The 13,548-nt window shown below is 43.6% G+C and overlaps 1 protein-coding gene across 37 annotated transcripts in view; it reads left to right on the top strand.

Moving 5' to 3' along the window:
* Positions 1-13,548, top strand: part of LOC132402627 (uncharacterized) — a 381,320-nt gene that overhangs the window by 15,809 nt on the left and 351,963 nt on the right. For 2 of the 37 annotated variants that reach the window (XR_009515014.1, XR_009514997.1), the window contains exons 2-3: positions 7,449-7,559; positions 7,648-9,505. The exons of 23 other annotated variants lie outside the window; for them this stretch is intronic. The gene's annotated coding sequence lies outside the window, so the exon portion shown is untranslated. Of the gene's footprint in view, positions 1-2,998; positions 9,506-10,271; positions 10,390-13,548 lie in introns of those variants that run through there. 12 more of the 37 variants (XR_009514989.1, XR_009514988.1, XR_009514993.1 and 9 more) reach the window with 9 other exon arrangements.

Below are 13,548 nucleotides of genomic sequence, written 5' to 3'. Positions count from 1 at the left end.
AGGGATAGGAATTTGTACATTTCAGGTTGAAAAGTCTCACAAGGGTATGATCTGAAACTCGAACTGTTGATAGGATCAAGCAGTTTCTTCCCCGCTGTTATAAGACTATAAAATAGTTCCTCCAGCATTCTGTGCGTGTTGAGGAGGCAACAGCTCAGTCTGTCACAGCCTTTCCTACCTCCGAGAACACTTACATGGAGTGTGGCCACAAGAAAGCAGCATCCATCATCAGACACTTCCAGGAACCATGAGAAGCTCTCTTTTGACTGCTACCATCAGACAGGTGGTACAGAAACCTCAGGTCCTGCACCACCAGGTTCAGGAACAGTTATTACTCTACAATCATCAGGCTTCTGAACCGGCGTAGATAGCTTTACTCTCCACACCTCTAAACTGATTCTATGATTTAGAGTTTCACTTTCCAGAACTCTTTGCAGTTCATTTTCTCTGTACTGTTTTCATTTGCACAGTTTGTCTTCTTTTGCACTTTCATTGTTTTTTTTGTTTATGTCGAGTTTTTAGTGAAATTGTATTGTATTTTTTCCCTTAAAAAGCCTGCAAGAAAATTAATTTCAAGTTAGTGAATGGTAGCATATATGCACTTTGATAACAAATTTACTTTGAACTTTGCAACATTATCGGATAGTGAAGCAGGCTAGATAACAGACCTGAATTGCAAAAGAAAGAATGAACAGGTTAGGACTTTATCTGTTGGAACGTAAAAGAATGAGGGCAGATTTGATTGAGGTATTCAAAATTATGAGGGGTATAGGTAGGGTAAATGCAAGCAGGCTTTTTACATTGAGGTTGGATGAGACTAGGACCGGAGAACATGGGTTAAGGGTGAAAGGTGAAAAGGCGTATCAGGACACCTGGATCCAGGTCTTGGTGCTAGGCCAATTTTAACGCTGGCAGAGATAGTTTGGAAGCCCAAGTGTCAGGCTGATTTCGCTCTCCTGCAAGTCGTCATTCCTTTCTCTGTGGCAGAGGGGCTATGAACTGATCTGGCTGCTGTGTGCTTCTGATCCGCTGGTGTGAAAACTGGGGACCAGGGTTTGGTTTGGGCCTAGTCTAGCTGCTACATCAGGGATTCAGCCAGGTTCAGGATGCTGTTGCCTTGCTTCTGTTGTTTGCACAATGTTTCTTTTCACTCTCTCTTTGCGCGGTGGATTTTGGTCTTTTTTTAAAATTGGGCTACTTGAGTTTCTTGCTTTGTGGCTGCCTTTGGGCGGAAGAATTTCAAGGTGTTTAATTTATACCTCTTTTGATAATAATTATGCTTTGAATCTTTAAGGGGAACGTGAGGGGGAACTTCTTCACTCAGAAGGTCGTGAGTGTGGAATGAGCTGCCAGCACAAATGGTGCATGCAAGCTCGATTTCAACATTTAAAGGAAGTTTGGATAGGTATATGGATGGTAGGGATATAGAGGCCTATGGTCCCACTGCAGGTCAATAGGAGTAGGTAGTTTAAATGGTTCATCATGGACTAGATGAGCCAAAAGGCCTGGTTCTGTGCTGTAACTTTCTATGACTCTATGTGTTCAGCATTTCCCTTATATTCTAAGTCATATGTTCACCCATTCACAGAGGGAAGAGATGTTGATGGTGCCATTAAATTCATAGCAGATTAGACATTCATCCTAAACTGCAAGGGTACTGATATTTTTTTTCTAGTCTGTTTCCACAGTATGACACTACAACATTTATTCAGGCGGTCTGGGAATCACAGATAGAGCCAACCTTTAATTTCCTAGCTCCAGTTGCCCTTGAGAACGTCGTGGTGAGCTGCCTTCTTAAACTGCTGAGTCCTCGAGGTGTGGGTACGCCCATGGTGATGTAATCAAGGGTGTTCCAGGATTTAGACCCAGAGATGGTGAAAGGACGTTGTTGTATTTCCAAATCAGGATGATAATTTCAACTCAACTTTCTGAGGTTGTAAAAGAGTATCTGTCCACCATTGGTGGCATGCCTTTAATTGCCTAGGCACAAACTTTAGAGAAACCTTTCTTTAACCTCCAAAACTCTTTCTCTATTTCTATCTTTCTCTCTCTCTCTCGCTTTTCCTCTTTCTCTTTCTTTTTAATTCCTAACTTTCTTTTTCTCTTTCCCACTCTCCTTTTCTGTCTTTTCTCTCTCTCATTTTCTCTCTTTTTCTCTTTCTCTTTTTTCTCATTCTCTCTTCCCCACTCTCTGTTTTTGTCTTTTTCCCTCCTCTTTCTCTCTCCTTCACTCTCTCTTCTTCCCTTCACCCACACCTCTAGGTCCTGGCCTTTGATAATCTGCCCTAATATCTCTGTTCATGGTTTACTCATAGCACACTTCTAATGTACTTGACAAGTTTATCTAAAAATATTTTGGAGGCTTTGGAATGCCATTGGAGAGTATGTTTTTTAATGTTCAAGGGATATTTGAATGGAGCCAGAGGGTGGTGAATCTGAGGAATTCACTGGTGCAGATAGATGTAGAAGACAAGTCATTGGGTATATTCAAAGCGGAGGTTGATAGGTTCTTGATTAGTCAGGCCATCAAAGGTTACAGGGAGAACAATGGGGTTGAGAGGGTTAATAAATCAACCATAATGGAGTGATGGAGAGACTCAATGGTCTGACTGGCCTAATTCAGACCATTCTGAAATAGTTGAGCCATCATTTGCCCGTCCCTCATTGCTCTTGAGAAGGTGCTGGTGGACTGACTCCATGAACCAAAACAGTCCCTAAGGTTTGGGTACACCCACAGTAGCGTGAGGAGAGAATTCCAAGATTTTGGCACAATGATGGTGAAGGTACCGTGAAATATTCCCAGACAATATTCCCAAGTCAGGATGGTGTGTAACATATAAGGCAGCTTCCAGAAGTTCAAAGTTCAATATAAACTTATTATCAAATTACAAATATAAGTCACCATATATACCCTGAGATTAATTTTCTTGCCAGCATACTCAAGAAATCCAATAACTGTAATAGATTTAATTGATGAAAATAACATTAATATCAACAGAAGCAATGAAAGACCACAACAACATGGCAGACATGGCAGAAGAGAACAAACTGCAAATGAAAATGAAAGAAGAAGAAAAAAAAGAAAAAAATAGTAACAATAATAATAAATAATAAGCAATAAGTACCGAGAAATCATGAGATGAAGAGTCCTGGAAAGTAGGTCCATGTGGGAACAGTTCAGTGTTGGGGCAATTAAGTTGAGTGAAGTTATCCTCTCTGGTTCAAGAGAAGGTGGCGTACTGGGGGTTGATACTGAATATCAGAGCTTGAAAGTTGATTGTAAGTCAAAGACCGATAGCCTGACCCAGGATGCCCGGAGGCCTGTCCCAGAGCTGGAGGACGGCGTGCGTTTGTGCTTGTGTTCTGTGTTGTTCAGCTGAGCAGCGTGGACTCGCTACGCTGGCGCAAGAATGTGTGGCGATGCTTGTGGGCTGCCCGCCACACCTTTAGGTTGTGCTGGTTTGTTAACCCAAACAACACGTTCCACTGCATGTTTCAATGTACATGCGATAAATGAATCTGATTCGTGATTTTGCTGCCCTTATCCTTGCCGGTAGGGGTTGTGGATTTAAAGTCACAACATGGAAACCATCCCTCCGGCCCAACTCATTCATGCCAACCGTGCCTGCCTGAGCTAGTCCCATTTGCCTGCATTTGCCCCATGGCCTCCAAACCTTTCCTATCCATATATCTCCCCAAAATGTTGTAATTGTATCCATCTCTTCCATTTCCTCTGGCAGCTCATTCCATATAACTACCACCCTCTGCCTGAGGAAGTTCTCCTCAGCTCTCCTTTAGATCCTCCCCCATCATCTTAAACCCACGCTTCAAGTTTTAAACTCTCCTACCTTGGGAAGAATACTGTGACTATTCCACTTATCTATCTGCCTCATACCTCATTAAGGTCATCTCTCAACCTCCTATAGTCCAGGGAAATGTGTTGGTGAGTTGGATCAGTGCACCCTATAAGTTGTACAAACTGCTGCCACTGAGCATCGGTGGTGGAGTGAGTGTGTGAGTGAATGGTAGTTGATGGGACGCCTATCGTGTGGGCTGCTGTGTCCTCAATGTTGTCAAGTTTCTTGAGTGCAGTTGAAGCTCCACTCATCCAGGCCAGAGGAGAACACTCCCAGCAGATAATGAATGGCTTGGATACAGGTACAGGAGCCTTAGGTCCCATATCACCAGGTTTAGGAGCAGTTATAGTCCTACAGTCATCAGGCTCCTGAAGTGGCATGGAGAACTTCGTTCACCTCAACACTTAACTGATTCCATAACCTACAGTCTCACTTTCAAGGACTCTTTAACTCATATTCTCAGTATTTTTTTTATTTGCACAACTTTTCTTCTTCTGCACATTGGTTGTTTGTCAGCCTTTGTTTATGTACAGTTTTCGTAAATTCTATTGTATGCCTTTATTTTCCTGTAAATACCCACAAGAAAATGAATCTCAAGGTAGTATGTGTTGACATATGCATATCTTGATAATAAATTAACTTTGACTCTGACTTTGAGTTGATGTGGAGATGTTGCCTCCATTAATAGATGTGTCTCGGCCCAGAGACACAGCCTCAGAATTAAGGGACTTCTATTTAACACTGAGTTGAGGAGAAATTTCTTCAGTCAGAAGGTGGTGAGTTTGTGGGCTTCTGTGGTGGCCAAGTAATTGGGTGAAGAGATAGAAAAGTTCTTGATTTGATGGGCATTAAGTGTTATGGGGAGGTGACGGGAGAATGGGGTTGAAAGAAAGTTAGTTGATATAAATAGCGGAACAGACTCAACAAGTTGAATGGCCTAATTCCTCTCCTTTGCCTAATGGTCTGAGGTCTTGTCACACTTCTGGCTTGAACCTTGTAGATGTAAATTGTACTGATATTCAGCCCATCGTTTCTTTCTCCTAAAATTCATTCTACACTCAGTGACCACTTTATTAGGTACAGGTTATGTTCGTGCCATTCTCCTCTGAGTGCCATTCTTCTCTGACCTCTCTCATTAACAAGGCATTTTCACCCACAGAACTACAGTGGGTGTCTTTTGTTTTTCACACCATTCTCTGTAAACTCTAGAGACTGTTGTGTATAAAAATCCCAGGAGATCAGCAGTTTCTGAGATACTCAAACCACCCCCTCTGGCACCAACGATCAAAGTCAAAGTCACTTGGGTAACATTTCTTCCCTATTCTGATATTTGATTTGAACAGCAACTGAACCTCTTGACCATGTCTGTATGCTTTTATGCATTGAATTGCTGCCACATGATTGGCTGATTAGATATTTGCATTATCAAGCAGGTGCGCAGGTGTACCTAATAAAGTGGCCACTGAGTGTATTTATGTTAGTGGAATGAAACGTCATTGTTTACTTGTTTACTTGTTTGCTTGTGATCCATATTTACTTATCACATCTACATCGAAACATACAGTGAAATGCATAATTTTTGCAATAACTAACATGCCCTAGGATATGCTGAGAACAGCCAGTCTAGTGTTGCCACACATTCCAGCGCCAACATAGCATTCCCACAATGCTCGACAGATCAACACAGAACACGACAAGCAACGGAACTAAAACAGCAGAACAAGCTCCCGCTCATGCACATACACAGTTCTCTAACCCCAAAACAGTTCTTATTCTTTAGCTTCCAGCCTCAAGTGGACTGGAATTGGACTTGAATTCAGTTGCAGACACACAGACACTGGACCTTCCACTACCCCGGTGAATGCACAGAGGTTTGCAGACTTGAGGCTCCAGCCAACGGACGTCAACATCCAGACTTGTTATTTGACCCTCAGGACTCGAACCCCAGCATTGACCACAGGACTGAACTCTAGGCTTCAAACTCCGGTTTCACTGATCCGTGAGTCCAGGGAGCCATTGGGCCTCTTTCTTCCTGCCCACATGGAACTTCTACTCCAGAATCCACCAACAACCCACTGACCCTGGGAGAGCCACCAGTCTTCATCCAAACTGGCCTGTTGGCCAAACATCCCTGTCTGAGAGTCCTCCTTTTCCACATCACTGTCCTTTGAACAGGGAGCAAAGACATAAGATTTAAGATTCTGGCTTTTCAATCTACTCTCCCACGTCCCTCACCCTGAAACCCTAACCTGACCCCTAACTCCTCTCTCTATCCCCAAACCATCCACAAGAATCCAAAAAGAAACAGTTAAAACTGAGCTGCAACCTTGATGGAATTTCAAGCTCAGCACCATCTCAAGCATCATATAATGGACTGACGGGGCCGAGCGGGATGTTCAGTGCTGCTGTGCTGTGAGGGAAAGATGGATAGAATGTGGGTGCAATATTGAACTGAGAGGCCAAACCCTTCTGGTAAGTCCAGAGCTTGGACAATTGGTGACCATGGAGTGGTGCCAAGACTTCCAGGTATCTGCCCTCCAGTCCTTCCCCTGTGTGCAAAGGACACATTAGTTTCAATCTCAGAATACATGGAAACTGGCCCCGGGGGGAATGTAATTGGAAACTCTGAGAAAGCTGAGAGATAACAGTTGTAGTATAACTCACCGTCACTTTTTTTTGTCCCTCCCTCAAGGGTAAACAAAAGCCATGGGAAGATCATGAGGTATTTCAAGATCCTCTGGATTGCCCTGATGAATGTTCTCCCATCACTGGCATAAAGTGGCAAGGCCGCCTACCTATAGCAAAGATAACAGAAAGCTTCAAAGAGTGCAAAGAAGATTTACACAGCTGTTGCTGGGACATTGTTTGGTGTGCAGAACGAAGGGAGATCTTATAGGAGAGTATACAGACTTATGAGGGGTATAGACAGGGTGAATGTATGCAGGTTTTATCAGCTCAGATTGGGTGAAAAAGAAACTAGAGTTCATAGGTTAAGGGTGAAAGGTGAAATATTTAAGGGGAATCTGAGGGCGTGCTTCTTCACTCAGAAGGCAATACAAAATGTGGAATGAGCAGCCAGCAGAAGCGATAGGTGCGGTTAATTGTAACATTTAAGAGAAGTTTGGATAGGTACGTGGATTGGAAGGTTATGGCGGGCTGTGGTCAGGGTGTAGGTCGATGGGACTAGGCTGAATAATGGTCTAGATGGGCCGAAAGCCTGTTTCTGTGCTGTAGTCCTCTATGAATGTTAGACTCCAAAGCATGTAAAACCTCATCAAGAGAAGTGGAGTCATAAAGTTCAGGGAACTTGTGGAGCAGGACCTCCCTCCTGCCCAGCCTCCCCCATTACTTAAAGATCCTCCTGCTGGGACATACAAACAACAGTTCTGGAGTAGGCCATTCAGAATCGGAATCAGGTTTATTATTTTGTGAAATTTGCTTTTATGTGGCAACAGCACAATGCAATAAATAGCAATGCAAACTGTAAATTGCAGTAAGTTTTTATATTAAAAATGTTAACTTAATGAAGTAGTGCATAAACAGAAATAAAAAAGCAGTGAGGTAGTGTTCATGGGTTCAATGTCCGTTTAGAAATCTGATGGCAGAGGAGAAGAAGCTGTTCCTGAATTCAACCCTTCAAGCTCTCTCCATCACTCAAAAAAATCATGGTTGATCTTCAATTCCAATATCCTGCCAATCCTGGTATGTTTTCACCCCTTATTTATCATTTACTGATCTACCTCACCCTTAAAAATATTCAAAGACTGTCTGTGTTCTATGGTTCTTTGAGGGAGAGTCAGAGACACAGTATCCAGAGAGTTGCCTCGTGGGGAGGATCAGAGACAGGGACCCGGAAAGGACAGGGAACACAAGCTGACTCATGAAAAAGACCAGAGACAGGAAGTGGGCTCATGAACGACTCCACCTGGAAGTGGCGAGGAGGAATGAAGCATCGAGGCGAGTCTGGAGGGCGGCAGCGATCGCTCCCAACGGAGGCCACTGGAGTGACGACGGTCAGCGACCAGGCTCGCGGTGTGCAGACCCGGTGTGACAGTCACTCTTCACGGAAATGCTGAGTTCATGAGGCTGAGTTCTCGTGTGCTGACGGAAAGACATTTTCGATATTCTGAGATTCATGTGATTATTGGACTGTACTTTACATTGGCCTCTGTCAGGTTTTCAAATGTTTATTTATTGTGGCCGATTAACGGGTGGGTGATCTGTTAAGTTTATTGTGTGTGGAGAAGGGGTTGGAGGTTTTGATGCTATTGTCACTGTTCTTTTCTGCAAGTGACGGGTTGGGCATTGTTAGTGCCATTTTTTTCTGCAGGGAGGGTGACTTGATGCCATTGTTGCTGGGTTTTTCTGTGGGGAGGGACTGGGGGAAACTTGGGGTTTGCAATCTTTGTTTCTTTCTCTTTTTCTTGCTGGTTGTGGGAGCTGATGACTTTTCTTTCTGTATTTCATGGCTGTCTGGAGAAGATGAATATCGGAGTTGTATTGTACATGCACATTTTGACAATAAACTGAATCTTTGAACCTTTGAGTCAGAGAGTCATACCGCTCAGAAACAGGCCTTTTGCCCTAGCCCATCCAGAAAGCTAAAGATAAAGAGATTAGTTTTATTCACCACACATACATTAAAACACCAAAACATCCAGTGAAGTGATTCACTGACATCAACAACCACACAGTCCAAGAATGTGCTGGACAGCCGATTAGTTTATTATGCTATTAGCAGGAACACAGCACGTCCACAACTTACTAAGCCTAAACTGTACTTCTTTAGAACTTTGGAGGAAATCAGAGCACTCAGATGAAACCCACAGATTTCCTTCCTACAAGAAAGATGTAAATAAGTTTGAAAGAGTACAGAGAAAATTTACAAGGATGATTCTGGTTCTGGAGAATCTGAGTCATAAGGAAAGATTGAATAAGGACTGTGTTTTTGAGAATGTAGAAGACTGAGAGGAGATTTGAAGAGGTATACAAAATTATGAGGGGTATAGATAGGGTAAATGCAAGCAGGGTTTTCTACAGAGTTTGGGTTTGACTACAATTAAAGGTCATGGGTTAAGACGTACAGACAGACAGACATACTTTATTGATCCCGAGGGTGAAAGCTGAAAAGTTTAAGGGAAACATGAGGGGAAACGTCTTCATTCAGAGAGTGGTGAGAGTGTAGAACGAGCTGCCAGCACAAGTGGTGCATGTGAGTTCGATTTCAACATCTAAGCGAAGTTTGGATGGCAGGGGAATGGAGGGCTATGGTCCGGGTGCGGGTCGATGGGACTATGCAGTTTAAGTAGTAAAGCATGGAATAGATGGGCAGAAAGGCCTGTATCTGTGTTGTACTTTTCTATGACTCTATGACTCTAGGACACATGGTCACAAAGATAGTGATGGGAATTTAAACCCGATTGCTAACACTGTGAAGTTTTATGCTAATCACTATGTTGCCATGATATGGGTCAAATGTGGGAAAACAACATTATGTCAGCAAGGCAACTCAGTCAGCATGGATGAAATGTCAGAGACCTGGCCCTCTACCCCTTTGTCAAGTTTGTATCACTGAGGCTTTATGTGGTTGGTCAGACCACATTTCAAAGTTCAAAGTAAATTTATTAAAGAACATATATGTTATCATACATTCCCTTGAGATTTTATTTTCTTCAGGCATTTACAGAAAAAAGTATAATAGAATTTACAATAAAGAACTATATATAAACAAACAAAGACTGACAAACAACTAATGTGCAAAAAGATGACAAACTGTGCGAGCAGCAACAAAATACTGAAAACATGAATTATAAAGAGTCCCTGAAAGTGAGCCTGCACAGAGTAGTATCAGTTCAGAGTAATGGTGTTTGAAATGATGTACATTTAGAATATTGTGAGAAAGCTGGGGCTCTGTCGCTAAGAAAAAAACGTGCTGACAGTGGAGAGGGTCCACAGGAGGTTCACAAGACTGATCCCAGGAATGAAAGGGTTAATGTATGAGGAACCTTTTTTGTCTCAGGGCTTGTACTAGATCAGAAAGATAAGGGGGATCCCACTGAAGCCTATTGGAGACTTAAAGGCCTTTCCAGAGTGGATGTGGAGAGGATGTTTCCATTGGTAAGAGAGTCCAGGACCAGAGGACACAGCCTCAGACATCCCTTTACAACAGAGATGAGGAGAAATCTCTTCAGCCAGAGAGCGATGAATCTTTGGAATTCATTGCCACGGAATGGGGAGGTCATGTCATTGGGTGTACTTAAAATAGAGATGAATAGGTTCTTGATTGATAAGGATGTAAAGGATTATGGAGAGAAGACGGGAAAATAGAGTTGGAAAAAAATCTGCCATAATTAAATGGGTAATGGACTTGATGAACTGAATGACCTGATTCTGATCTTTCCCTCGGAGAGGCAGAAATTTCCAGGCGAGGGAGACCAGCTTACATCACATCTCCTATGAGCTCACATCACCTGGAGCTGCTTCTCAGGGATTGACACGTAATCATAGTGGAAAGCCAGGCTGCGACAATGAGGTAATCTGCCTTTGGGGATGAATTGTAGCCAAATCACAGGGGAGATCTAATTTTTTTTTCATTTTCCAATTATGCAGTGGGATCTTCTAAATCCGTCAGAACGGGCAGAAGGGGCTTCGACTTAATGAGGTATTCTAAAGGCAGCACCCAACACCATTGCATTCCCCCACCTGACTTGAGGAACAGGCCTCGAACCCTGAACCCCCTGAAGGTGAGAGTAGCAGAGGCAGAACCTGCTGACAGGGGATGTTACAGGAAGGATAGCATCAAGCTACCATTGACCAGTTCCTCCAAGTCAAATTATTATCAAAGTGTATATCTGTCCCCATATAGGTACAACCTTGATACTCATTTTATTGCAGGCATTTACAGAAAAATAAAGACATATTATAGAATTTATAGAAAAAAACATACATAATAAGACTGACAAACAACCAATGTGCAAATACTCTACATAGAAAATTTAAACATATTGAGAAAATGAACTGCAGATTTCTTTGAAGTGAATCTATAGGTTGTGGAATCAGTTCAGTGTTGAGGTGAGTGATGTTATTTCAGTAATGCTGGTTTAGGAGCCTGATAGTTGTAGGGTAACAACTGTTCACGTACTTGGTGGTGTGGGATTTAAGGCTCCTGTACTTCCTGCTGAATGGGAATAGTGAGAAGAGAGCACGGCCTTGATGATTTGTGTCTTTGATGTTGCTTTCTTGTCACAGTGCACCTTGAAAATGCGCTCATTGATAGTAAGGGCTTTGCCTGTGGTGGACTGGGCTGTATCCACCATTTTTCAGTAGCCTTTTCCATTCCTGCTGCCACAACAAGCTCTCATTTAACAAAACCAAAGAGCTGAATATCAACTATGTGAGGAAGAAGTCAGAGCTCCATAAGCCAGTCCTTATGAGGTGGAGAGTGTCAGTAGCTTTAAGTACCTTGGCAATATGCTGGAGGTAATCTAGAAATGCACTATAAATCATTGGAGACTGACCTGAACTCAATCCTTCCACTGGTTCTCTGACAATCTCCACTCTAATCCTAAAGCCATATGGCCCTTCCTGGCAGAGTTTGACATTCATTTTGGATCCTGGTGAATTTGCATCCACTGCTCTTCATTCAGGGTCCTGATTTGTCAACATCTGAGAGTCCTGAGGACAATATCAAATACTGAAACCTGAAGGTCAATCAAAGGTCCAGATGTTGAGGGTCGAAGGCCGGAGCTGCAAGTCAGTGAGTCACTGCAAATCAATTTCATAGGCCACTGCCTACAAATCCACGTGTCCGCTGGAAACTGGATGCTGAAGATGGCCTCCTAGAGTTAGAGGACCGCGTATGTACATTAGGGAGGGAGGAACGGGGCTTGTTTCCCTGTTACGTTGTTGCTTGGAGTGTTCTGCTGAGCATGGTGAGTATGATACGTTGGTGGCAGAATGCGTGCCGTCAAAGTCAATCATTTGGCCGATGTGAATGCAGTGTTCTGCTACCGCCGATTTCTCTGAGTAACCCAGTCAGGTACACCTCCCATGGTCCGGGCGCATGTAGATGGGACTAAGCAAAAGAACAGTTCAGCACTGACTCGGTGAGCTGAAAGGCCTGTTTCCGTGCTATGGACTGTAAATGTTGGAAGCTAGTGCAACAGAGAAAGCGCTGGTGGAAGACTGGATCGGCAGAAGAGTCTGTAGTTCCACCTCGCTGAACCTGCTGCTGAAGCACGACTGCAGTGCCAGATCCACTTCAAACAGGCTCATCAAGTTCAGTGAAGACACAACAACGTTTGGCTTCGTCAGCAACGACGACAAGACGGCGTACAGAGAGGAAGTAGAGCAGTTGGTAGAATGGTGTGAGCACAACAACTTGAGTCTCAATGTGGACGTGACCAAAGAGGTGATTGTGGACTTCAGGAAGGTGCAGGATAACCGTTCCTCACTGCACATACACCACTTCTCTGTGGTGAGAGTTAGGAGCCCTGTGTTTCTGGGAATGCACATAATGAATGATTTCACCTGGTCCCTCAACACCACCTCTTTAGTCAAGAAAGCACAGGAGCGTCTTTATCTCCTGAGGAGGTTGAGGCAAGGGAGGCTTTCTCCCCCTGTCATTCTACACGATTTTTACATGAGCATCACTAAGAGAGTCCTGACTAGCTGTATCACCGTCTAGCATGGAAATTGCGAGGCGTCTGACCACAAGTCCTCATAAACAATTGTGAGGACTGCTGAGAAGATCATTGGGGTCTATCTTCCGCCCATTGGAGAAATTTATCAGGCTCATTACATATGCAGGGCTCTTTGCATTGTCAGTAATCCCTCCCATCTGTATAACAATCTCTTTGACCCCCCCTCCCTCACCATCAGTCATGAGGTACCATAGCATTAGGACAAGAACTGTTGGGATGGAAAGCAATCCCTCAATGACTCTCTGTGTTGTTTGTGTGATGTCAGTGCACAGAGCACCAGCACTAACCCCCCACCCCTTCTTGCTGCGGAGTCTGAGTGTAGAAAACAGCCTCCTTCTCTCTGCCAGACTGGGTGAGAAGGTGCTTCAGGGACTCAGAAATTGAGGGAAATGGAAAGATAAGGACATCATGTAGCTTAGTTGGCCTTTTAGTTACCTTTAATTGGTTCAGCACAACAGTGTGGGCTGAAGGGCCTGTTCCTGTGCTGTACTGTTCTATGTTTTGTTTGTTTGTTGTTTTGTTTATTTATTTAGAGCTTCCAGCTGCTTGAGCCATGCCACCCAGCAACACATTTTCTTAATCCTAGCCCAATTACAGGACAGTTTACCATGACCAATTAACATACAGCTTTGGACTGTGAGGGGAAGCCGGAGCACACAGAAGAAACCCACAGAGTCATGGGGGAGACGTACGCACTCCTTACAGAGGACGCTGGAATTGAACTTGGAACACCTTGATCCGTAAGGCCTTGCACTAACCGCCACTTTATCTTGTTCGAGGTCAGGCTGTTCCTACGGAGAAAAATGGACAGTCAATGTTTCAGGCCAAGACCCTCGTAAATTCATTTCACTGTCTTTGCCACATGAAGGCTGGGGAAGGGAAAAATATGTGGGGTTCATCATTTTATTTAGCCAAAGGGCTGGAATGGATACACTGGACTGAATGGCCTTCAGCAAAGTTAATTTTTCTCTCTTCCCTGGTGCTCAGGG

The sequence above is a fragment of the Hypanus sabinus genome, chromosome 12, assembly GCF_030144855.1.
Source record: "Hypanus sabinus isolate sHypSab1 chromosome 12, sHypSab1.hap1, whole genome shotgun sequence".
NCBI lineage: Eukaryota > Metazoa > Chordata > Chondrichthyes > Myliobatiformes > Dasyatidae > Hypanus > Hypanus sabinus.
The sequence above is the reverse complement of the archived record's forward strand: the minus strand, read 5'-3'. Positions and strand labels throughout refer to the sequence as shown.